The sequence below is a fragment of the Bufo bufo genome, chromosome 6 (assembly GCF_905171765.1).
Source record: "Bufo bufo chromosome 6, aBufBuf1.1, whole genome shotgun sequence".
Taxonomy (NCBI): domain Eukaryota; kingdom Metazoa; phylum Chordata; class Amphibia; order Anura; family Bufonidae; genus Bufo; species Bufo bufo.
In genome coordinates this window covers 384,414,940-384,441,959 of record NC_053394.1, presented here as the reverse complement: position 1 = coordinate 384,441,959, position 27,020 = coordinate 384,414,940, and the positions used below count along the sequence as shown (strand labels likewise).

The 27,020-nt window shown below is 44.1% G+C and overlaps 1 long non-coding RNA gene and 1 pseudogene across 1 annotated transcript; one reads left to right on the top strand and one right to left on the bottom strand.

Moving 5' to 3' along the window:
* Nucleotides 1-27,020, bottom strand: part of LOC121003521 — a 342,146-nt pseudogene that overhangs the window by 284,540 nt on the left and 30,586 nt on the right.
* On the top strand, nucleotides 1,920-6,133 carry LOC121003583. The gene is made up of 3 exons (XR_005779524.1): nucleotides 1,920-1,933; nucleotides 5,873-5,987; nucleotides 6,087-6,133. It is a non-coding gene; the product is annotated as an uncharacterized LOC121003583 (long non-coding RNA).

Below are 27,020 nucleotides of genomic sequence, written 5' to 3'. Positions count from 1 at the left end.
CATGTCGGTCCTTTCCTTTTGCGGCCTCCCTTTTACTGATACAGCAGTTTACGACCACAACTGTGGCGTTTCTGTAAACTGCAGTATCAGGGTAATAAATATTAACTTTTGTTTGGTTGTTAACCCTTGTTTTGTTACCAGAAAAAACTGATTGAAATGGAAAAGTGCCAAAAATAGCGGTTTTGGCACTGTTTTTTTTTTTTTTTAACCGTGTTAATCTGGGGGGTTAGGTCATGGGATATTTTTATAGAGGAGATTCTTACGGACACGGCGATACCTAATAAGTCTACTTTTTTTTTACAATTATTTAGGTTTTTGTCTATATTATCCTTTTTGATACAAAAAAATTTGTTTTGTATCTCCAAAGTCTAAGTGTCATTTATTTTTTTATTTTTTATCCGATTATCTTATGTGGGGGCTAATTTTTTGTAGGATGAGCGGACGGTTTTATTGGCACTATTTTGGGGACTATATGACTTTTTGATCGCTTGCTATTAAACTTTTTGTTATGTAAGGTGACAAAATAAATCTTGGGGTTGGGTCATGGGGTATTTTTATAGAGGAGATTCTTACGGACACGGCGATACCTAATAAGTCTACATTTTTTTTTACATTTATTTAGGTTTTAGACTATATTATCCTTTTTGATACAAAAAAATTTTTTGTATCTCTAAAGTCTAAGAGTCATTATTTATTTATTTTTTTATCCAATTATCTTATGTGGGGACTCATTTTTTGCGGGATGAGCGGACGGTTTTTGATCGCTTGCTATTAAACTTTTTATTATGTAAGGTGACAAAAAAATACTTTTTTGCACCTTTTTTTTTTTTTTTCTGGACCGTGTTAATCTGGGGGGTTAGGTCATGGGGTATTTTTATAGATACCTAATATGTCTACTTTTAATAAATTATTTTTGTTTTTTCAAGTCTGAGAACCAGTTTTTTTATCTGATATCAGTGCTAAATTGGGATATAAATTTAGTACTCCATGGAAGTGTGATACTCCCTGAAGCAACCGTCAATGCAGAGGCCCGGATGATCGGGGCAAGTGTGGCACTGAGTAGTGGTGTCCTTCCGTATCCCCCTCCTGCGACACACTCTGCACTTTTTTTGGGTTCGTCCCTTTCCAGTATGGGGGACCACACCTGGAAAGTGTTGGCAAGGGACGATCCGGGCGCCTACAGTTCCCGAGGTACTCCGGCCTGCTCTTTCCCGGTCCGAAAAGATCAGGGCCTTGAGGACTGCCTCATAGAACTGAAGGAATGTCCCTGTGTTGCCAGCGCTCCGGGACAGCACAAGGCAACCTGTACCAAGTAGACCGCAACTTTTTTGTACCATTCCCGGGTTTTGCGCATGGCGTTATATGGCTTGAGGACTTGATGGCTTGAGGACTCCTCCCATATACCGATTGTAGTCGACGATACAATCGGGCTTGAGGACCGTTGCCGCTGTACCTCACACAGGGACAGGGGTGATGCCGTTACCATGAATTGTGGACAGCATAAGGACATCCCTCTTGTCCTTATACCTGACCAGCAACAGGTTTCCAGTGGTAAGGGCACGGGTCTCACCCCTGGGGATAGGTACCTGGAGGGGGTGGGCAGGGAGGCCGCGTCAGTGGCGCACCTACAGTGGGGATCCAGCGGGTCTGGACCCCCACTAGGCTATATGTCCGTTTTAATTTTATAGATTTTTTTCTATTATTTATACGTTTTGTTGCTTCCCATCCCGGCAGTATTACTCATTTCCCCTCCCCCAGGCTCTCAGCTCAGCCTGGCACTGCCTACCGGATTTCTCCTGCTGCTTGCTGCCTCCTGGCTCCTCCCTGCTTCCTCCTTCTCCCCGCCGGAAGCTCTGTTGCCGGCGCCATCTTCTAAGTGCATGATACAGGTTGAGCCAGGCACCGAGGGCGGCCCCCCACACGATTTTGCGCCGTAAGCCTCAAATCATTCAAGAGCGACTCAGCGAGGTGGTGGATGGCTGGACTTCAGACCCCAGTATCTGCTCTCTCTGCACCTTAGTTTACGATGAGTGGTGACACACTCTGCTCTGCTGCAGAGCAGATACTGGAGTCTGTAGGGGTTCAGAGCAGTCAGATACTGCCACTGGAGTCTATAGGGGTGCAGAGCAGATACTGGGGGTGTCACATGATCACATCATATAATGTAAGGGTGCAGGAGCATATACTGAAGTCTGGGGGTGTCTATAGGGGTGCAGAGCAGATATTGGAGGTGTCACATCATATAATGTAAGGGTGCAGGAGCAGATACTGGAGTCTGGGGGTGTCTATAGGGGTGCAGAGCAGATACTGGAGGTGTCACATCATATACTGTAAGGGTGCAGGAGCAGATACTGGAGTCTGGGGGTGTCTATAGGGGTGCAGAGCAGATATTGGAGGTGTCACATCATATAATGTAAGGGTGCAGGAGCAGATACTGGAGTCTGGGGGTGTATATAGGGGTGCAGAGCAGATACTGGAGGTGTCACATCATATACTGTAAGGGTGCAGGAGCAGATACTGGAGTCTGGGGGTGTCTATAGGGGTGCAGAGCAGATACTGGAGGTGTCACATCATATACTGTAAGGGTGCAGGAGCAGATACTGGAGTCTGGGGGTGTCTATAGGGGTGCAGAGCAGATACTGGAGGTGTCACATCATATAATGTAAGGGTGCAGGAGCAGATACTGGAGTCTGGGGGTGTCTATAGGGGTGCAGAGCAGATACTGGAGGTGTCACATCATATACTGTAAGGGTGCAGGAGCAGATACTGGAGTCTGGGGGTGTCTATAGGGGTGCAGAGCAGATACTGGAGGTGTCACATCATATAATGTAAGGGTGCAGGAGCAGATACTGGAGTCTGGGGGTGTCTATAGGGGTGCAGAGCAGATACTGGAGGTGTCACATCATATACTGTAAGGGTGCAGGAGCAGATACTGGAGTCTGGGGGTGTCTATAGGGGTGCAGAGCAGATACTGGAGGTGTCACATCATATAATGTAAGGGTGCAGGAGCAGATACTGGAGTCTGGGGGTGTCTATAGGGGTGCAGAGCAGATACTGGAGGTGTCACATCATATACTGTAAGGGTGCAGGAGCAGATACTGGAGTCTGGGGGTGTCTATAGGGGTGCAGAGCAGATACTGGAGGTGTCACATCATATAATGTAAGGGTGCAGGAGCAGATACTGGAGTCTGGGGGTGTCTATAGGGGTGCAGAGCAGATACTGGAGGTGTCACATCATATAATGTAAGGGTGCAGGAGCAGATACTGGAGTCTGGGGGTGTCTATAGGGGTGCAGAGCAGATACTGGAGGTGTCACATCATATACTGTAAGGGTGCAGGAGCAGATACTGGAGTCTGGGGGTGTCTATAGGGGTGCAGAGCAGATACTGGAGGTGTCACATCATATAATGTAAGGGTGCAGGAGCAGATACTGGAGTCTAGGGGTGTCTATAGGGGTGCAGAGCAGATACTGGAGGTGTCACATCATATAATGTAAGGGTGCAGGAGCAGATACTGGAGTCTGGGGGTGTCTATAGGGGTGCAGAGCAGATACTGGAGGTGTCACATCATATAATGTAAGGGTGCAGGAGCAGATACTGGAGTCTGGGGGTGTCTTTAGGGGTGCAGAGCAGATACTGGAGGTGTCACATCATATAATGTAAGGGTGCAGGAGCAGATACTGGAGTCTGGGGGTGTCTATAGGGGTGCAGAGCAGATACTGGAGGTGTCACATCATATAATGTAAGGGTGCAGGAGCAGATACTGGAGTCTGGGGGTGTCTATAAGGGAGCAGAGCAGATAATGGAGTCTGGAAGTGTCACATAATATACTGTAGGGGTGCAGCCCTATAGACACCTCCAAACCCCAGTATCTGCTCTGCACCCCTATAGTATATGATGTGACGACTGCAGTATCTGCTCTGCACCCCTATAGGATATGATGTGACACCTCCAGACCCCAGTATCTTCTCTGCATATAGGATATGATGTGACACCTCCAGACCCCAGTATCTGCTCTGCACCCTTATAGTATATGATGTGACACCTCAAGACCCCAGTATCTGCTCTGCACCCTTATAGTATATGATGGGACACCTCCAGACCCCAGTATCTGCTCTGCACCCCTATAGGATCTGATGTGACACCTCCAGACCCCAGTATCTTCTCTGCACCCTTATAGTATATGATGTGACACCTCCAGACCCCAGTATCTTCTCTGCATATAGGATATGATGTGACACCTCCAGACCCCAGTATCTGCTCTGCACCCCTATAGTATATGATGTGACGACTGCAGTATCTGCTCTGCACCCCTATAGGATCTGATGTGACACCTCCAGACCCCAGTATCTGCTCTGCACCCCTATAGGATCTGATGTGACACCTCCAGACCCCAGTATCTGCTCTGCACCCCTATAGGATATGATGTGACACCTCCAGACCCCGGTATCTGCTCTGCACCCCTATAGTATATAATGTGACACCTCAAGACTCCAGTATCTGCTCTGCACCCCTATAGTAGCCTGGATGCGGCACCATCTTCCTGCACCGACTAGTCAAGTAAATCTACTCTGTCCTCTGATCCTCTCTCTTCTTTTTCTTGGCTGGGCCTCCTTTCTGTATTACAGAAAGGAGATGCCCGGGGAAGTAAAAGAAGCAGACTACTGAGTGATTGACTACATAACCTTCCAGGTTACCTCACTTTGTATTGTTAAAGCCCTAAAGGGGTCCCCCCCCCCCCACCCCCAAGAAAAAATAATTACAGCAAGAATAATACACAAGAGGAGATTCCCAGCCAAGAAAAATCAGAGTACTAAGTTACTGACTACATGGCCTATAACATGCTTACCTCACTTTGTATTGATAAAGCCCTAAAGGGGATCACCCACCCCAAAAGAAAAAAAAAATCACTTTACAACAACACTATACAGAGTCTGAGTGTGTGTGTATATAGTGTTGTTGTAAAGTGATTCTTTTCCTTTGGGATGGGTGATCCCCTTTAGGGCTTTATCAATACAAAGTGAGGTAAGCATGGTATAGGCCAGTGATGGTGAACCTTTTACAGACCGAGTGCCCAAACTGCAACATAAACCCACTTATTTATCGCAAAGTGCAAACACAGCAATTTACCTTGAATACTACAGTCCAATATAGAATATCTTCCATGTACTTTATCATTTATTTACAATATTCTGCCTACATTCAGTGCGCTGCCTGTGCTGTTCATAGTGCGTCCTGCGCTGCTGAATGGCAGGAAAAGTCTAAGGCATATTGGTACACCATAGACTTTTTCCAGGATGTGGGTGCCCACAGAGAGGGCTCTGAGTGCTGTCTCTGGCACCCGTGCCATAGGTTTGCCATCACTGGTATAGGCCATGTAGTCAGTAACTTAGTACTCTGCTTCTGTTCTTGGCTGGACATCTCTTTGTGTACTATTTTTGTAAAGTTTTTTTCTTGGGGGGAGAACCTCTTTAAGGGCTTCAGTAATACAAAGTGAGGTAAGCTGGGTACAGGCCATGTGAGTTTTGTGACCACCTACCATCTTATGTCCATGGCGATCACTTGTAATGTTGTAATCTATATGTGTATTCTTTTCACTAAGATAAGCAGCACCAGAAGTACTTGGAGTACCCCTTTATACCTTTTTATATGTAAAATATCCCACATTATATCATAAAAATCCTCTGAGGGACATTCACATTGTAACTGTGGCATCTATAGGACAAAGTGGCCCTCTATGGTGACATTAAAGGGTTTATACAACCCCTATAAACTACCCCCCTCCCCCTCAATGCCTAGGTCGGGTGCTAGGACAGCCTTTTATAGCTTGAGCTATATGTCTTTCCACAGATATTAAACTTCTTTTTGGGAAGATTCCCACCGGAGCTGAATCACCTGCCATTCTGCCAGTGCCCACCAATCCTTGACGACCACTAAGGAAGCTACAACTGTCTCACCCAAGGGAACTCCATCCCTTCTATGTTTCAGGTATGCTTTGGCAGTCGTCTGACATGGGTTTCTTTTCCTCCTTTTCTAGTCGGGTGCTAGGATAGCCTTTTATAGCTTGGGCTATATGTCTTTCCACAGATATTAAACTTCTTTTTGGGAAGATTCCCACCGGAGCTGAGTCACCTGCCATTGCCCACCAATCCTTGACGACCACTAAGGAAGCTACAACTGTCTCACGCAAGGGAACTCCATCCCTTCTACATTTCAGGTATGCTTTGGCAGTCGTCTGACATGGGTTTCTTTTCCTCCTTTTCTAGTCGGGTGCTAGGATTGCCTTTTATAGCTTGGGCTATATATCTTTCCACAGATATTAAACTTCTTTTTGGGAAGATTCCCACCGGAGCTGAATCACCTGCCATTGCCCACCAATCCTTGACGACCACTAAGGAAGCTACAACTGTCTCACACAAGGGAACTCCATCCCTTCTACGTTTCAGGTATGCTTTGGCAGCCGTCTGACATGGGTTTATTTTCCTCCTTTTCTAGTCGGGTGCTAGGATAGCCTTTTATAGCTTGGGCTATATGTCTTTCCACAGATATTAAACTTCTTTTTGGGAAGATTCCCACCGGAGCTGAATCACCTGCCATTGCCCACCAATCCTTGACGACCACTAAGGAAGCTACAACTGTCTCACACAAGGGAACTCCATCCCTTCTACGTTTCAGGTATGCTTTGGCAGCCGTCTGACATGGGTTTCTTTCCTCCTTTTCTATTCGGTTGCTAGGATAGCCTTTTATAGCTTGGGCTATATGTCTTTCCACAGATATTAAACTTCTTTTTGGGAAGATTCCCACCGGAGCTGAGTCACCTGCCATTGCCCACCAATCCTTGACGACCACTAAGGAAGCTACAACTGTCTCACCCAAGGGAACTCCATCCCTTCTACGTTTCAGGTATGCTTTGGCAGTCGTCTGACATGGGTTTATTTTCCTCCTTTTCTAGTCGGGTGCTAGGATAGCCTTTTATAGCTTGGGCTATACACTGCGTGCAGAATTATTAGGCAAATGAGTATTTTGACCACATCATCCTCTTTATGCATGTTGTCTTACTCCAAGCTGTATAGGCTCGAAAGCCTACTACCAATTAAGCATATTAGGTGATGTGCATCTCTGTAATGAGAAGGGGTGTGGTCTAATGACATCAACACCCTATATTAGGTGTGCATAATTATTAGGCAACTTCCTTTCCTTTGGCAAAATGGGTCAAAAGAAGGACTTGACAGGCTCAGAAAAGTCAAAAATAGTGAGATATCTTGCAGAGGGATGCAGCACTCTTAAAATTGCAAAGCTTCTGAAGCGTGATCATCGAACAATCAAGCGTTTCATTCAAAATAGTCAACAGGGTCGCAAGAAGCGTGTGGAAAAACCAAGGCTCAAAATAACTGCCCATGAACTGAGAAAAGTCAAGCGTGCAGCTGCCAAGATGCCACTTGCCACCAGTTTGGCCATATTTCAGAGCTGCAACATCACTGGAGTGCCCAAAAGCACAAGGTGTGCAATACTCAGAGACATGGCCAAGGTAAGAAAGGCTGAAAGACGACCACCACTGAACAAGACACACAAGCTGAAACGTCAAGACTGGGCCAAGAAATATCTCAAGACTGATTTTTCTAAGGTTTTATGGACTGATGAAATGAGAGTGAGTCTTGATGGGCCAGATGGATGGGCCCGTGGCTGGATTGGTAAAGGGCAGAGAGCTCCAGTCCGACTCAGACGCCAGCAAGGTGGAGGTGGAGTACTGGTTTGGGCTGGTATCATCAAAGATGAGCTTGTGGGGCCTTTTCGGGTTGAGGATGGAGTCAAGCTCAACTCCCAGTCCTACTGCCAGTTTCTGGAAGACACCTTCTTCAAGCAGTGGTACAGGAAGAAGTCTGCATCCTTCAAGAAAAACATGATTTTCATGCAGGACAATGCTCCATCACACGCGTCCAAGTACTCCACAGCGTGGCTGGCAAGAAAGGGTGTAAAAGAAGAAAATCTAATGACATGGCCTCCTTGTTCACCTGATCTGAACCCCATTGAGAACCTGTGGTCCATCATCAAATGTGAGATTTACAAGGAGGGAAAACAGTACACCTCTCTGAACAGTGTCTGGGAGGCTGTGGTTGCTGCTGCACGCAATGTTGATGGTGAACAGATCAAAACACTGACAGAATCCATGGATGGCAGGCTTTTGAGTGTCCTTGCAAAGAAAGGTGGCTATATTGGTCACTGATTTGTTTTTGTTTTGTTTTTGAATGTCAGAAATGTATATTTGTGAATGTTGAGATGTTATATTGGTTTCACTGGTAAAAATAAACAATTGAAATGGGTATATATTTGTTTTTTGTTAAGTTGCCTAATAATTATGCACAGTAATAGTCACCTGCACACACAGATATCCCCCTAAAATAGCTAAAACTAAAAACTACTTCCAAAAATATTCAGCTTTGATATTAATGAGTTTTTTGGGTTCATTGAGAACATGGTTGTTGTTCAATAATAAAATTAATCCTCAAAAATACAACTTGCCTAATAATTCTGCACTCCCTGTATGTCTTTCCACAGATATTAAACTTCTTTTTGGGAAGATTCCCACCGGAGCTGAATCACCTTTACCCCGACGTAAGAACATCTTTGATCAGCTATATAGTTCCCCTTTCATATATCAGGTATGTTAAGTGATAGTTTTTAAATCAAGTGAGAAGCTGTGACATGAAAGTCATAGGCAGTAACTGTAATGTAAGGTCAGGGCCAGATGGGGTGGATTTGTATCTGGTTAGCCAGTGCAAAATCATTGGCAACTAACCTACTGCAATATACAGAAGGTTATACTAATATAACCCATATATAAATATCACATAGCACAAGTTACTTGTGCTGAAGATTTTTATTCTTAAAAATGTCAATAGTTGTTGAAAAATGGCTTGTTGCTTTCTATGGTTGCAATGCAAAGATTGATATCTGCGATTATCGCAGCACTAAATTGATGCCTATGGCCAAGGGAAAACGTAACAGATTTCCGCTGTGAATACCACCGGTGTGACCCTAGCCTTACAGTGTATTTGTCAAATAAATTTTTTTAAAAATCTAAAATAAAAATGTTCTGTATGTTACACAGGCAACCCCATTTCTTCAGAGCAGACCAGTGTACTTTTAGGATGAGTAAGAGAACAATTACAAGCTTTTTTAATGTCATTGCACCAAAAAGTGCAAAAGTTAGACAGGAGGATAGTAACAACAAGACAACTAATAACACAGACGTTTCTGAGACAGATCATGACAAGGTAATTGGCCATTCAAAATCTTGTAGCCTTTCACAGGAGTCAGAGGTGATTAGCAGCATCCCTAGCGTGGCTGTCATATCAAATATGAAGGATATTGGCCATTGTAACACTCTAAACAGACTTACATCTGATAAAAAACTAGACTTTCTAAATGAAATATGGATTCCTGAGTTAACATATAATTTTCCATCTAAAAATTCAGGAAAGAAGCTCCGATTTCATCATTCTTGGTTCCATAAGTGGGAATGGCTGGCTTACTCTGAAGTGAAGAATGGTGCCTTCTGCAAATACTGTGTGATGTTTGCTCCAGAGGAAGTCGGTATACACAATGCAATATCTACTGGAAGATTGGTTAAAGAACCTTTTTGCGACTGGAAACATGCTATAGAGGCTTTCAAAAAACATGAAGGTACCAAATATCATCTCGATGCAATATCCTCTTACAACCATTTAAGGCTCTTACGTCAGGGTAAAGGTGATCCAGTCAGTGTCCAGCTTGACAAGTCGATGAAGGAACAAGCTAAGAAAAATATAGAAAGAATAATGCCAATTATAGAGACCATTATCTTTTGTGGTCGTCAAGGATTGGCTTTACGTGGTCATAGGGATTTTGGATCATTCGAGCTAAGTGAAACTCCCCCTCAGAATGAGGGAAATTTTAGGGCATTACTACGCTTCCGTGCCAGTGCAGGTGATTCAGCTCTAACGGAGCATCTGATGTCATGTGGAAAAAATGCTACTTATATTAGCTGGAAAACACAAAATTAAATTTTGTCTGCTTGCAATACAGTGCTTTTAAAAAAAATAGTAGACAGGGTAAATGCAGCAAAATGTTTTTCGATTCTGGCAGATGAAACCGCTGATATCAGTGGGACAGAGCAGTTCTCTTTGGCAGTGCGTTTTGTAGAAAATGACGTTGTAGAAGAGTTCCTTCAATTTGTTCCTGTTGTAAATACAAGTGGAAGACACTTAGCAGAAACCATTCTACATAGCCTTTCTGAATTTGGCATTGAGATAAAATACCTTCGAGGTCAAGGATATAAAGGCGCTAGCAGCATGGCAGGAAAATTCCAAGGTGCACAGGCATATATTAATCAACAGCATCCAACAGCTCTTTATGTTCACTGTGGTTCTCACTTTCTCAATCTGGCAATTTCCGACTCCTGTGATGTACCAGAAGTGAGAAATTGTCTATCAGTGGTTGGAAAACTGCATGATTTTTTAAACACACCGAAAAGACATCAAGTTATGGTAAACAACATTGAAGTGCATTGCTCTGAAAGTAAAAAAACAAGGCTACTGCAAATGTGTGCTACCAGATGGGTAGAAAGACACAACTCTGTAAATGTTCTTGTTGAATTGATGGATGCGGTTATACCATCTCTTGAAGAAATTTCGTTGTGGTCTGATAAAGATGCCTCATCTAAAGCGGACATTCTACATACTAAAGTATGCAGCCCAAGTTTCCTCATTACAATTCATGTTGTAAATCATCTTTTTGGGGTAACAGAAAATTTAAGTGAGTATCTACAGAGTGCAAATATGAATTTACAGAATGCTCTAAAACATGTGGATAGTGTTCTACAAGTTCTTCAAGACTACAGTCTTTCTGCAGATAGTGAATTTAAAGCTATTTATGACAAAGTTTCTAAGAAGGTGTCTGAGCTCGGTGGAGAAATAAAAATTCCAAGATGTTCTTCCCATAAAAGGTTACAATACCGTTGTAACATTCCCTCTGAAAACCCTGAAGAGTATTACAGAAGATCCATTTTTCTTCCCTTCTTGGCAAGTATGCAGTCACAAATTAAATTAAGATTTACCAAGCATTCTGATATATTAAACAAGTTTTCATGTTTAATGGCTTGTAAAGAAGACCAGAGTGAAGAGGCTTTCCTGCAGCTATCCAAATTTTATGCACAGTCCAATAGCAATTTCTCTACAGATTTAAAGTGTATTATTATCAGAGTACCGACTCTGGATGAATACTGTGAACAGTCAGTCTTTTTCTTCCGTGTTGGAGGCTTACAAGACCTGCTGTGATTTGCCGTTCTACCCACATATTAAGGACTTGTTTAAGATCTTTATTACTCTGCCTGTAACAACTAGTACAAGTGAGCGATCATTTTCTGCTATGAAGAGGCTAAAATCCTACTTAAGAAATACCATGGGAAATGAACGACTTAATGGCCTTGCTTTACTGAACATCCACCGTCACCTAAGTGTTTCTTGTGAGGAAGTCCTTCAAGAGCTAATAAAGAAACCGAGACGGTTGGATTTTGTTCTTTAACCCCTTAAGGACTCAGCCCTATTTCACCTTAAGGACTTGGCCATTTTTTGCAAATCTGACCAGTGTCACTTTAAGTGCTGATAACTTTAAAACGCTTTGACTTATCCAGGCCGTTCTGAAATAGTTTTTTCGTCACATATTGTACTTCATGACACTGCTAAAATTGGGTCCAAAAAGTTATTTTTTTTTTTGCATAAAAAAATACCATATTTACCAAAAATTTTGAAAAATTGGCAAATTTCAAAGTTTCAGTTTCTCTACTTCTGTAATACATAGTAATACCCCCAAAAATTGTGATGACTTTACATTCCCCATATGCCTACTTCATGTTTGTAGCATTTTGGGAATGATATTTTATTTTTTGGGGATGTTACAAGGCTTAGAAGTTTAGAAGCAAATCTTGAAATTTTTCTGAAATTTACAAAAACCCAATTTTTAGGGACCACTACAGGTCTGAAGTCACTTTGCGAGGCTTACATAATAGAAACCGCCCAAAAATGACCCCATTCTATAAACTACACCCCTCAAGGTATTCAAAACTGATTTTACAAACTTCGTTAACCCTTTAGGTGTTGCACAAGAGTTATTGGCAAATGGGGATGAAATTTGAGAATTTAATTTTTTTGCCTAATTTTCCATTTTAACCCATTTTTTTCCACTAACAAAGCAAGGGTTAACAGCCAAACAAGACTGTGTCTTTATTGCCCTGACTCTGCCGTTTACAGAAACACCCCATATGTGGCCGTAAACTACTGTACGGGCACACAGTAGGGCGTAGAGGGAAAGGTGCGCCGTATGGTTTTTGGAAACCAGACTTTGCTGGACTAGTTTTTTGACACCATGTCCCATTTGAAGCCCCCCTGATGCACCCCTAGAGTAGAAACTCCATAAAAGTGACCCCATCTAAGAAACTACACCCCTCAAGGTATTCAAAACTGATTTTACAAACTTTGTTAACCCTTTAGGTGTTGCACAAGATTTAATGGAAAATAGAGATACAATTTCAAAATTTCACTTTTTTGGCAGATTTTCCATTTTAATATTTTTTTTCTAGTTACAAAGCAAGGGTTAACAGCCAAACAAAACTCATTATTTATGGCCCTGTTTCTGTAGTTTACAGAAACACCCCATATATGGTCATAAACCGCTGCACGGGCACACGGCAGGGCGCAGAAGGAAAGGAATGCCATACGGTTTTTGGAAGGCAGATTTTGCTGGACTGGTTTTTTTGACACCATTTCCCATTTGAAGCCCCCCTGATGCACCCCTAGAGTAGAAACTCCAAAAAAGTGACCCCATTTTAGAAACTACGGGATAGGGTGGCAGTTTTGTTGGGACTAGTTTAGGGTACATATGATTTTGTGTTGCTCTATATTACACTTTTTTGTGCGGCAAGGTAACAAGAAATAGATTTTTTGGCACGTTTTTATTTTTTGTTATTTACAACATTCATCTGACAGGTTAGATCGTGTGGTAATTTTATAGAGCAGGTTGTCATGGACGTGGAGATACCTAATATGTATACAATTTTTTTTATTTATGTAAGTTTTACACAATGATTTCATTTTTAAAACAAAAAAAATGTTTTAGTGTCTCCATAGTCTAAGAGCCATAGTTTTTTCAGTTTTTGGGCGATTATCTTAAGTAGGGTCTCATTTTTTGCGGGATGAGATGATGGTTTGATTGGCACTACTTTGGGGTGCATATGACTTTTTGATTGCTTGCTATTACACTTTTTGTGACGTAAGATGACAAAAAATAGCTTTTTTTACACCGTTTTTATTTTAATTTTTTTACGGTGGTCATCTGAGGGGTTAGGTCATGTGATATTTTTATGGAGCCGGTCGATACGGACGCGTCGATACCTAATATGTATACTTTTTTTTTATTTATTTAAGTTTTACACAATGATTTCATTTTTGAGACAAAAAAAATCATGTGTTAGTGTTTCCATAGTCTAAGAGCCATAGTTTTTTCAGTTTTTGGGCGATTATCTTGGGTAGGGTATGATTTTTGCAGGATGAGATGACGGTTTGATTGGTACTATTTTGGCGTAAATGCGACTTTTTTGATCACTTTTATTACCTTTTTTGGGAAGTAAGGTGGGCAAAGTTTAAATTTTTTTATTTTTATGGCGTTCACCGTGCGGGGAAAGTAACATGACCGTTTTATAGATCAGGTCGTTACGGAAGCGGCGATACCTACTATGTGTAGTGTATTTTTATTTTATTTTTTTTATTCAGTGATAAATGTGTTTTTTTTAATCTTAACTTTTTTCACTTTTTTTTACATTTTTTTGACCCAGACCCACTTGGTTCTTGAAGATCCAGTGGGTCTGATGTCTGTATAATACAGTACAGTACAATATATATTGTACTGTACTGTATTTTACTTACACTTTGTCTGAACAGATCTCTGCCTTTAGCAAAGATCTGTTCAGCACCATGGACAGCAGGATGCCTGAGACGGCGTCCTGTTGCCATGGGAACCTTCCCTGTCTGCTCAGTAGTGTTCAGAACTTCGCAGACGGGGAAGGGTAAGGACGGGGCTGTCGGGGGGCTGTCTGGGGGCTCTCTCCCTCTCCCATCGGGGGGCTGCAAAGGCACAGCAGCCCCCCGATGGGAGAGGGAGGGAGCTCCCTGAGCTGTTAACCTTTTCCATACAGCGGTCCGTACGGACCGCTGAATGGGAAGGGTTAAACGGCTGACATCGCATCACCGATGTCAGCCGTTTATACCAGGGTGCCAGCAATGTGCTGGCACCCTGGTATACCTACTAGACGCCAACGATCATTCAAGGGGAGGCGGGCGGGGGATCGCGATCCCGCCTCCCGCGACACCCCCCCTGCACCACCCGCCCACATAATATCATTCAGGGGTGCAGGGGGGGGTTAATAAAACTTTATTTAGGGCATTTTAAAGTTTGATCCCCGCGGAATCGGCTAAAAGCGCAGCAAACCGCAGGTCTGAATTGACCTGCGGTTTGCTGCGATCGCCGATACGGGGGGGTCACATGACCCCCCTCGGCGTTGTGACAGGATTCCGGCTGAATGATTTCAGCCGGCATCCCGTTCGGATTAACCCCTGGGGCGCCGCAATCTTATTTTAAACTCATAATGTACCAGTACGTCATGGGTCCTTAAGGACTCGGGGCCCATGCCGTACCGATACGTCCTAAGTCCTTAAGGGGTTAAGGTAAGTTAAAGTGTGACTGATATGTCCTCTATTTATTAGAGAGTTATGTATTAGAATATTTTATACGTGTCAGCTCTACAGTCTTGTATAACACAAATAGTCTTGTATGGTCAGTCAGTAAATTGACCTGCATTATAAGCATGCCTTTAATGCACAGAAATCTTAATATGTGAGATTCAACCGACCTTTAATGTTAAAGGGGTTGTCTCACTTAATTTATTATGCAGAGAGAGTCAATACAAGCCACTAGCTAATGTCTTGGGATTGTCCATATTGCTTCCTTTACTGGCTGGATTAATTTTTTTCCATCACAGTATACACTGCTCATTTCCATTGTTACGAGTCAACCACCTTGATCAATAAAAGTCAGTGGCTGCGGCCTGCGCCTACACACTATAGGAAAAATCACTAGCCTATGTGCACTCCCACGGTCCTGGACACTAGGGAGGTCTATGTGTTTTCCTATATTGCTCAAGCATGGCCACCACTGATGGATTGCAGGTGGGACTCATAAGTATGGAAACAAGCAGTATATAATGTGATGGAAAAATGAATAAAGCCAGCAAAGGAGGCAATATGGATAATAATATATTAAGTGCCTTGTATTAACTTTCTCTACGTGAAAAATGCCACTTGCTGAGTGAGACAACCCCTTTAACTACTTCCAAACATGACTCCAATTAAATATACTGGTATGAGAAGAAAAATTAACCTTGTACAAAAATTTGATAGTGGGCTTTGCTAACGTATTCTTAATTTTTTTTGTAGCCAGTGCTTCATTTGTATTTAGGACTATCAGCTATATATGGATTATAACAGTGGTTTAATCTAGTCTGTATGTGTATTGCATTACTGTTGGGTTGTTGAAGATAGTCCTTTATGCTCAAATTTTTTTTTCTTCAAATTTGTGTATTTTTAAATTTCTACCTTTTGGGTTGTGTTTTGGGTTTACAAACTCCAGTTAATACATTGTTTTCCACTATAACCGGATGCTATGGTGTTTTTGCTTTCATTTGCAGAACTAATTTTATTTTGGTTACAATCACCTGTAGAAGATTGTATAACTTTGAATATCTGCCGGCCATCCGCCTCTGTTGCTTGAAGCCCAATGGCTGGAAGACCACAGGAGCCATCAGGAGCCATGTTTCTTCTTGGTCCCATTTTGGAGCATCAATATTTTGGATGACCCCCAAATGATGTAATGGAGTTAATAAATGCAGATTTTATTTGACCATTGTGAAGATGTAGCCAAGTCTGCTTTGGGGAAACACTGCAGCTAACCTGCTATTAAAGACATGCATCCATCATTTTTGCTGCCTGCCAGAGTTGCACTGCAGCCCAGCAGGACCAATTGGGTCTGTAGCTGAAAGCTAGACAGTGTTCCGCAAGGTAGGCAAATGTATTGGAGGTGCCTCTTGTGGTATTTCTGCGTTTTGTTTTGACTTGATGCTCATGATGCTTTGCTTTCCCTTCACAGATTACCTACTAGTCTGCTATGTTGAAACACTGCTGCCAGCTGTCAAGGTCTACAAAGAGAAACTGTCAACAATTTCATGTTGCCCAATCTGAGGGCAGTAAGGTATTGACAGAGTCCCTGAATCCGGCACGCTATCACATTTTGTTGTCTAGCCAGCAGTTATAAAATGATCCTTACCACCTAGGTACTCACTAGTCCTTGCTATGCATAAGCTTGTCTCTCCCCCAAAATCTTGTTGCCTGTATTGAGCAGGATTATTATAATGCTGCTCTATACAGGCAACAAGATTGTAATCATAACCTGACAAAGTGTCTAGCCATAAAATACGTAACATGTTGTTCTGTTAATCCTGCTGTAAGAACAGTTATATAATTTCAGCTGTATGGTGGGAGTGGCCTAGTAAAAGTGGGAGGGGCTTATAATAATAGGCGTGGTCTAATTTTTTTTGCGGCAGCATTTTTTCCACCAGGACCCCCCCTAGACAAGATTCCAGGGTGCTCCCCTGGGCCGCGTTGATTTTTCCGCACGGTCCCACAAGCGGACGTGGATCTGGCGGCAAGGGACTGGAACAATGGGATACTGGTATAAAAGTTATCCACGTACAGGTGGTAACCCTTATCCAGCAGTGGGTACATAAGGTCCCACACAAGTTTCCCGGTAACACCCAGAGTGGGGGGACATTCTGGGGGTTGAATCCGGGAATCTCGCCCCTCGTATACACGAAATTTGTAAGTGTACCCTGAGGTACCCTCACAAATTTTGCATAGCTTCACGCCATACCTCGCCCGCTTGGAGGGCACATACTGGCGGAAAATGAGTCTCCCCTTGAACGCAATGAGAGACTCATCAACCGCGACCTCCCTTCCAGGTACATAGGCCTCCATGAATTTTGCCCCAAAGGGATCGATGACCGACCGGCCGTATCTTATACAGACGGTCATGGGCAGGATCACCTCGGGGGGGACATGCTGCATTATCGGAATAATGCAGACATTTCCAGATGGCCTCAAACCGGGAGCGTATCATGGCAGTACTGTAAAGTGGGGCCTGGTAGAGGACGTTCCCACTCCAGTAATGCCTGACACTGGGTTTCTTGATCAGGCCCATATGCAGCACGAGGCCCCAAAATGTCCTCATTTCGGCTGCACTGACCGGCGTCCAGCCACCGGGCCTGGCCAAAAAGGAGCACGGGTGTTGAGCAACGAACTGTTGGGCGTACAGGTTCGTCTGCTCCACCATCAGATTTACCAGTGGGTCACTGAAAAAATGACAAAAAAAGTCATATTCAGTGTAGCCCACTGTGGAAATCTGGATTCCTGATTGGCCTACAAAATCAGGAATCACGGGCTCGTATCGCTCTGGGCTACACCAGACTAGTTCACCGGCAGGGTGCTCCGGTGGATTTAACTGGTGGGCCGGGAAACCAGTACGAGCCCCAGAGCTGCTTGTACTAGGCTGGGCCACAGGGTCCCTAACATGGCGGTCCCCTTGCTCCGCCTGGCGGCGTCTCCGCCGCCTTGGGGGCTCATCATCATCGCTAGATGATGAGGAGGACGCGGATGACAACAGGAATGTGAGGTCATCCTCGTCCTCACTGGGACTCTTGGAGTGGGAGGCAAGCTGGGCGTATGCCTCCTCGGCCGAGAACGTCCGGCGGGCCATAGGGGAGTGTGTGTCTGCGTGTGTATGTGCGTGTGTGTAAAACTTTATTTGGTGTGCGTGTGTGTGGGGGCACGGGTGTTCACGAACTCACCCTAAAACTACCACAAAAAAAAAACTAACTAAAAAAGGGCAAATATACAAACTAAAAAGACTAGCGTGGTGTTAGCAGGAGGTGCTGAAACCCACATGCAGTCGTGCATATATATAGGGGAGCAAATCCTGCACTTGTGGCCCGTTGCTAATGGCGATCCCCAGCAAAAATGCATACGGTGGAGGATGTCCGCGGCGAACCACAAGTACCACAATAGACATCCTACACAAGGTAGCAATTGTGTGGATGTCATAATCAATATAACAATATAACAAAATAATAGCAAAGACAGGTGCACTCTGCAGTCTTACTAAACCCTCAAACTGATTTTAAAATTGAGAAATTAGTCAACATGTCCTACGGTGTAGAACATGTCTAAGCCCGGGCACCACGCCAAGGTTTCTCAAGTAGCCCGGGACCTAACACTCTCCTAACTGAGCCGTATGGGCAATACCAGGAGCCAGTGGGCAAATTACAGGAGCATGAGGCCGACTCACAAACAACTCACCAGTTACCTCCAGCATGTAACCATGCTTGCAATGGGAGGAGGGAGGAGTCTGCGAGTCCCACTCAAGACTGGCTGATATGTCCCAGGCCTCACAGGTGCACCTAAATGTGGCCTGTAGATGGAAAACAGGCACATTTAAATTGGAGTTTATACACCTCCAGGAATCTATTTATACAAACTAAAAAGACTAGCGTGGTGTTAGCAGGAGGTGCTCAAACCCACATGCAGTCGTGCATATATATAGGGGAGCAAATCCTGCACTTGTGGCCCGTTGCTAATGGCGATCCCCAGCAAAAATGCATACGGTGGAGGATGTCCGCGGCGAACCACAAGTACCACAATAGACATCCTACACAAGGTAGCAATTGTGTGGATGTCATAATCAATATAACAATATAACAAAATAATAGCAAAGACAGGTGCACTCTGCAGTCTTACTAAACCCTCAAACTGATTTTAAAATTGAGAAATTAGTCAACATGTCCTACAGTGTAGAACATGTCTAAGCCCGGGCACCACGCCAAGGTTTCTCAAGTAGCCCGGGACCTAACACTCTCCTAACTCCTAAAAAAGGGCAAAAAATGTGAAAAAAAAAATAAAAACCGCTGATCAACTGTCCGAAGTTGATCAGCGGTGGGGTGTGCGATGTGCTAACAGTGGCCGGACGCTAACAGTCAGCGTACACAAAAAAAATATAAAAAATCCTGCACCCCGAAAAAGTTGGGGGGCAGGGGGGGGGGGGCAAGCGGCAGCACCCCTGGGGGGTCTAGTGTCACTTAGGGTGATGCAATAAAAGTTTTACAAACTAACTTTCCCTTTTTTTTCCCTGACTAACCCAAACTTTCCCTATGTACCTGAAGTTCAGATGGGGGGTGCTGGGGCACAGATCGGGTCCTGGGGGGCACAGATGGGGGTGATGCTGGCACCGATGGACGACACGTGCAGGCAGCTCCTCTCTCCTCCGGCTCCGAAACACAAAAGGAGGAGGAGAGGAGCGCCTGCATCTTTTGAATCTCCTGCCGGCCCGCCCACAGACCAATCAGAGGCGATCCTGAGAGGTGATGTCACCATCACCACTCAGGATCGCAGGATGGTGATTGGTGGGCTAAAATCACACCACCATCACCATCCTGTTCCGGGGTATCGGGTCTTCAGAGACCCGAATAACCCGGAAACGCAAAAAAAACGCAGGTCTGAATTGACCTGCGGTTTTCTGCAATCGCATACATGGGGGGGTCACAGGACCCCCCGGCGCATTTGCCCCAGGTGCCTGCTCAATGATTTGAGCAGGCACGGGGTTTCCAATCACCACCCGCCGCGCGGCGGTGATCGAAAATACACAGGGCGTACAGCTACGCCCTGTGTTCTTAAGTACCAGGACATAAGGGCGTACCTGTACGCCCTGTGTCCTGAAGAGGTTAAAAATTATTCGGTGATTGTCAAACCACTTACTGACATGACTAGGAAGGGGACTGATTTTTCTAAATGGTCTGACGCCGCTAAAATTGCATTTTCCTCTCTAAAAGAGAGGTTTACCTCGGCACCTGTACTAGTCCAACAGTATGTCTCCCAGCCTTTTATTGTTGAAGTGGATGCGTCAGAGGTGGGAGTGGGGGATGTACTGTCTCAGGGTCCGTCTCCTGGCAAATGGCATCCTTGCGCTTTCTTTTCTAAAAAACTATCTGCAGCGGAGAAGAACTATGATATTGGCAATAGGGAACTATTAGCTATTAAACTAGCTTTTGAAGAATGGCGTCACTTTTTAGAGGGGGCAATCCACCCCGTCACGGTGACACAAAACCACAAAAACCTTCTGTACCTCGAATCAGCTAAGCATCTCACCCCTACACAAGCTAGGTGGTCGCTATTTTTTACCAGGTTTAACTTTTTTATCACCTATCGTCCTGGGGCAAAAAATACCCAGGCAGATGCATTATCTCGTAGTTTCCCTGGAGGGGGTAATGTGGGTGATCCGGTACCCATTTTACAAAGAGGAGTGGTTGTCTCTGCTGTGCACTCTGTTCTGGAGGAGAATGTGTTAGAGGCCCAGGGGGACGCCCCGGTCTCTTGCCCCTCAGAGAAATTGTTTGTACCGTTAAACCTGCATCTCGAATTATTAAAGAAACATCATAATTCGGCACTTGCTGGGCACCCGGGTAGTAAAGCAACCTTGGAGCTATTGTCTCGTCGTTTTTGGTGGCCAAGGTTGCGTCAGGATGTAATGGATTTTGTGTCTACTTGTTCTACTTGTGCACACGCTAAAATCTCTCATACATGTCCTGCAGGGTCTTTATTGCCACTTGTCATTCCCAATAGGCCATGGATACATCTGTCAATGGATTTCATCACTGACTTACCTTTGTCTGCGGGTAAAACTGTTATCTTGGTAGTAGTAGACAGGTTTAGCAAAATGGTACACTTCATTGCGTTACCCGCACTACCTAATGCTAAGACTCTTGCTCAGGTATTCATCAGTGAAATCGTGAAGCTTCACGGGGTCCCTTCCGATGTTGTTTCTAAGTTTTGGAAAGCTTTTTGTTCCCGTTTGGGGGTACACTTGTCCTTTTCCTCAGCTTTCCATCCTCAGTCGAATGGACAGACTGAGCGTACCAACCAAAACCTTGAGACATATCTAAGGTGTTTTGTGTCTGAAAACCAAGAGGAGTGGTCATCATATTTACCGTTAGCCGAGTTTGCTATAAATAATCGCCGTCAGGAATCCACTGGCAAGTCACCATTTCTTGGTGCATATGGTTTTCATCCCCAATTCTGTACTTTCAAAGAGGGGGGGTCTTCTGGGGTTCCCGAAGAGGAACGGTTTTCGTCATCTCTTTCATCTGTATGGCAGAAGGTGCAAGCTAACTTGAAAAATATGGGAGGTAAATACAAATGCATGGCTGATAAGAAACGGTCGCCAGGTCCGGACCTAGGAGTGAATGACTAGGAATATTAAGTTAAAGGTTCCCTCTTGGAAACTGGGTCCTAGGTTCATTGGTCCTTACAAAATAGTAGCCATCATTAACCCCGTGGCTTTTCACCTGCAGCTACCTCAAACTTTTAAAATCCATAACGTCTTCCATAAGTCGTTACTCAAAAAGTATGTTCCACCTCTAGAACCGTCACCGCTGCCACCCCCTCCTGTTGTTGTGAATGGTAATCTAGAGTTTCAAATATCCAAAATTGTTGATTCTCGTCGGGTCCGCCGCTCTCTTCAATATCTGCTGCATTGGAGGGGTTAAGGTCCCGAGGAAAGAATGTGGGTTCCAGCATCTGAGGTAAACGCCGACAGGTTAGTTCGGGCTTTTCATGCCTCTCATCCTGAGAGACCTAGTCCTGAGTGTCCGGAGGCCCCTCGTGGAAAGGGGGGTACTGTCACGAGGGTGTCAAGAGCCACGTCTGACTCCGTTATACCCGGGGTCAGGAAGTCGCAGCGGGTGTCTAAAGATAGTTCTGTTTCCTAATAGTAGCTTTCTGGGTTTGCCTTGCAATCCTTTTTGGCTCACTCAGGGATCCGTAGCTTCTTCTCCTCAGCTGTTTCTTGTCCAGCAATCCCAACCTCCTTATATTCCCCTCTCCCACTTCTCTGGTTTCCAGATATAGAGCTTCCTGCCTGGACTTCTATACTGACCCACTGGAGCTGTGTAGCTGTGATTCCTGGTTGTTGTTCCAGAGCGTTACTCTCCGGATCCCTGTTGGGCTTTTGTTGTCCGCTGTTGTCGCCCACCTGGGATTATATGTTTTGTCTGTATTGTCTGTCCTCTCCTTGGTGTTTTCCTTTAGTGTTAGTGGTGCGGACTAGTGTTTCCACCGCCCTATTCACTACGTAGGGCTCATCTCAGGGAAAGCCAGGGTTTAGGCACGTGATCGGCGTACGGGTGAGGAACCCGTCTAGGGACGTCAGGGCAGTCAGGTGCCAGCCTCAAGGTAAGTTAAGGGTCACCACCTTTCCCTCTCCCTTGGACAGGGCCTTCCCATTTCCCTCCCTTTGCGTCACGTATGTGATCGGCACGCCGGTCATGATAGAATCCTGGTGAAGTTGTGTAAAACAACACAAGCTTGAATCACCAGGGTAGCATTCTCCGGATCCATCTATATGGATGACAGAAACACCCTCCATTTGCTAGAGAGTATTCCAAAAGCGCACTCAACATACCGACGTGCACGAGTCAACCGATAGTTGAAAATACGCCTCCTGACATCCAAACCACGCTTTGGGAAGGGCCGCATAACATGGTTAGTCAATGCAAACCCTTCATCCGCCACTATGACAAATGGAGCCGGCGGACCTGCATATCCGGTCAGTCTTCTGGACTCGGGCAGGGCAAGCTGGTTGGCACGAAGCCGCTCACCCATTCTAGAAGCTCTAAAGATGCGAGCATCAGCAGTGCTTCCATAAGACCCGATATCAACCATTATAAACCGGTAGTTACTGTCAGCAACAGCCATCAGCACTACAGAAAAATATTGTTTATAATTAAAGAAACGGGTCCCTGAGTGTGGCAGCTTCTTCACACGGATGTGCTTGCCATCCATTGCCCTAATGCAGTTTGGAAACTGGGCTGAAATATTGAAACCCTCAGCAATCCGAACTCAATCATCCACCTTCGGCTCTGGCATCACCGTCTCTCGGAGTTGCTGCCAGATGACCTGGCAAGTGTGACGCACAATCCGAGAAATCATTGAGATTCCCAAAAGAAACTCAAAATGCAGGGATGCAAAAGAGTTCCCAGTTGCAAGGAATCAAAAAATAAAAAAAGTAAACACCTTCAAAAAGTGAACATACAATACATGTTTCATCGAATGCTTTTAAAGACACGTGTTTGGAAAATGTCCATTCATAAATAACAACCTACACAATAGCATTTTTGGGGTTAGCTAAAAACACTAGTAGCAATTGGGGTGTGGGCACTACTTCCACAAGCTATGTTACCCCAACTGTGATAACGCCATTCCCAAGCAGAAGGTATGGCCAAATGAAGGAAGAATTTTAACAGTCTGCAGGATGATAAAGTTAAGCAAATCCAAAAGGAAATACGGTTAAAAATACACGACTACCTTTGCACTTGGCATCTTAGGTATCTGGGATTTATTACATGAAAAATTCAAACGTCACTGATACATACATATTATGGGATAAGAAAGGTAAAGAAAAAAACATTAGCACATGTGTAAGACCAGGCTAATTTGCTGACATGGTCCTCATGTCCGAAGCAGTGCACATTACTATTTCAAGTATAAAAGTACTATACTGCTTACCTCAACGTGATGATGAGCCTTTCCTCAGGAGAAATGCTGCTCCTCATATTGGTGTCCATAAAGGTAAGGACAGTACGTAGAGACAACAGCAAACTATCAAAAGTAGACACTGACATCCGACAGAACGCAAAGAACTTCTCTGGATGCTGACGAAGATCTTGGTAGAGGGTATGAAAGTGTCCTTTCCGGTAGCGTTGGGAAACAATTGGATGCACCCAAAATCGCCGCCTTCTAATAGGTTCCTCGTCCAACAAAAGGGTGCACTGTCCCCATCGACGAGAAATAAGCCAGTGCAGTACGACCTCTTCCTCAGAATCATCTGCCATGGTGAACCCAAGCCGCAAACTGAGAAGCAAAGATCAGCAAAGCCAACAACACTCTGTACCCTGTGAAGACTACAGAAAATGGCCGCAAAGCACTCAGGTGAATTGCATTATATACCTGTATCCTGGGTGGGGATATGAAAATGACATTTCGGAACAACGGAACCCCATTTTACGGAACGGAACACAACGGTCGTGTGCATGAGGCCTTTCTTTGTAGTTTTGTTGGCCTTGGCTGACACAAACTACAGGTTTATAATTGTAGATATTGGGTCCTATGGAAGTTCTGCAGATGCTCGCTTCTTCATGGCTTCCAGAATGGGTCGCTGGCTTCAGTCCAACCAACTGGATGTAGCAAAGCCAGCAAACCTTCCTGCCTCTACTGGGCCACCAGCGCCTTATGTGGTTGTAGGGGACGAGGGATTTGCCCTTTCTAGCCACCTGATGGGTCCTTTTCCTCGATACGGTTGGGATGCCAAGAGGCGCAATTTTAATTATCTGTTAAGTAGAGCCAAAAAGGTTTGTGGAGTGCACATTCAGTATTTTTTCAAATAAATGGCGGGTTTTCCAGTCGGCAATACAGCTGGCACCTCAAAATGTCAATGTGGTCATCAAGGCGTGTGTAGTGCTGCATAACTACATACGCACCTATGAGGCCACACCTGATGAAGACGCCCAAGTCTACAGTACACCATCAGCAAGAGACACTTTACTACTTGGACGATCTGGATCTGCTGGACTGAGAGTGCAGGAATTATTTTCAGATTATTTTATGTCCCCTATCGGTTCCTTTCCTTTTCAGCAGTAGTCCTCTATTCATGGACTTTTGTGTTTGCCAGTATATTTTCCTAACCTGGATGGTTTGAGTTTAGCTACTTTTTTCATTTTTTAGTTAGGGACTCGCAAGATAATGAGGACCCTTGACGTGGGTTGCGAGCTTACATATTTTGCGTACACATAGTTTATTCAACACAGTATGTGAAATATGCACTAATACCTCATTTATACTGTATATATCGGAAATTTGTTTACTAAAGGAATGCATGTTTTTGATTTCCAAAATTTTAAAAGTATAATAAGTGGGTCTCATTCTAATTAGTAACAAAATATGAGTATATGTGTAATAGCGAATAAAATCCATGTGTTGTTTATATTGTGTACTTTGAGTACATTTTGGTATGTCTAACATGTTATGTATATATGTGTAATAAAGCATGATGTCCATAAATCTGTTTTCTAAACATTTTAATCTATGACCTGAAAATCCGATACATTAATGTGTGTTTACTGATTGTGAATAAAAATTTTACATTTATGGCTCTTTTGTGGCTAATGATGTTTTACACAAAGCATAAATCTATATTGTATTGTGTGTGTTGCTGCAACATAAACACAAATGTGAACAATTATAAACTTGAAAAATAAAACTGTTTTATTGCACACTATATTCAAATATACTCTGGGTTTTAAAAATAAAATACTCAGTAAACAAAAAAATTATAAATTAACATAACGCCTTTATGGTGAGGAGGGTCCCTGATAAGGAGGTCCAGAGAATTGTTGCTGGGAAGGGGGCCCAGAGTATTGGCTAGGCCCAGGTTGACTGGACGATGGGCCCTGATAAGGAGGTCCAGTGAATTGTTGCTGGGAAGGGGGCCCAGAGTATTGGCTTGGCCCAGGTTGACTGGACGATGGGCCCTGCTGACCATAGCTGGGGCACATATGGCGCAATTGGTGGCCCATACTGATCCTTTTGGGGAGGAAAGTGTTGGGGGCCCTGTGAGGGCTGACTAACTGGGGGGTGGTGAGGGATAAACATGTTCCCATGGAAGCACAGGCTTTCGAGCGCATCATACATTTGTGTTGGCTCCCTCCAGAACGATTTCAAGAGCAGTTCGCGTTCTCAAAACTCGATCTGGATGTAGCTGACGCATAAAATAGGCCAGACTACGGGCAAACATGTCATGATGATCCTCCTGCTGTGCTCTAGATAAATAATCTAGAACTTGCATATTAATGTTGGAGTCGGCAGGAGGCATTGCCCGTCGTCTGGCCCTGATGAGTAGAGCCAGATGGGGGAGGGGGGGGGGAATCGGCGCCAGATGCTGCAGGAGGCCTTGATGGTGCTGTGCTTGGTCCTGGTCCACTATCCTGCTGTGCTGATGTCATGTCCTCCTCACATGCACTTGAATGGTGCGGGGCTGACTCCTCACCTTCCTCCTCTAGGTTGTCCTCAGCTCTACAAAATTAATTTAAAAAAAAAACATATGTTGTAATTTCACTACTTTATTTACATTATAAGTACAGATGTAGCAGGAATAACACACACAATCTTTAACTTGAATGTCTATAATCATCATGTTATCTTTAAGTAAAATGCCTAGAAAAGCTATTGCATAATGCATTTATTAGCATTTAGTTAACATCACATGTCTTATAAAGCATGTGTGTTTACCCTGCTACATCTGTAACCTAGATGTCCATACCATAAATACAACTCCAATGACCATTTCAGTCTCAGTAAAATGGACTTACGGACGCAGATCCATGACATCACGCAGGAACATCAGCTGCTCCCGGAAAAGATAGGGTCTTTTCTTGGGGGGACCAGCCCTGCTCCGCCCACGCTGTTTCATCTCTTTGCGGAACTGGTCACGGCAGCTCCGACAACGATTCTTTACCTCTTCAACTGGTAATACAAAATTTGCTAGACACAGTATCTCTATTGTCTGATTGCAAATGAGCATAGGCAAGTAAGGTGTTAATTTGCTGTTGGGGGAGGAGCCTTTGTGGGAGGGTGTGTATATATACCCACACAGTATTAGCTTGCTAATTATAGCTTTCTGCTTTTCCAAGACTGCTTACCAAGAGCTGATTTACAAGAGCATTGAGATATTCAGGAGGTAATCTGGAGGTAGATACAATCTAAACAAGTAAGATTTGTTTGT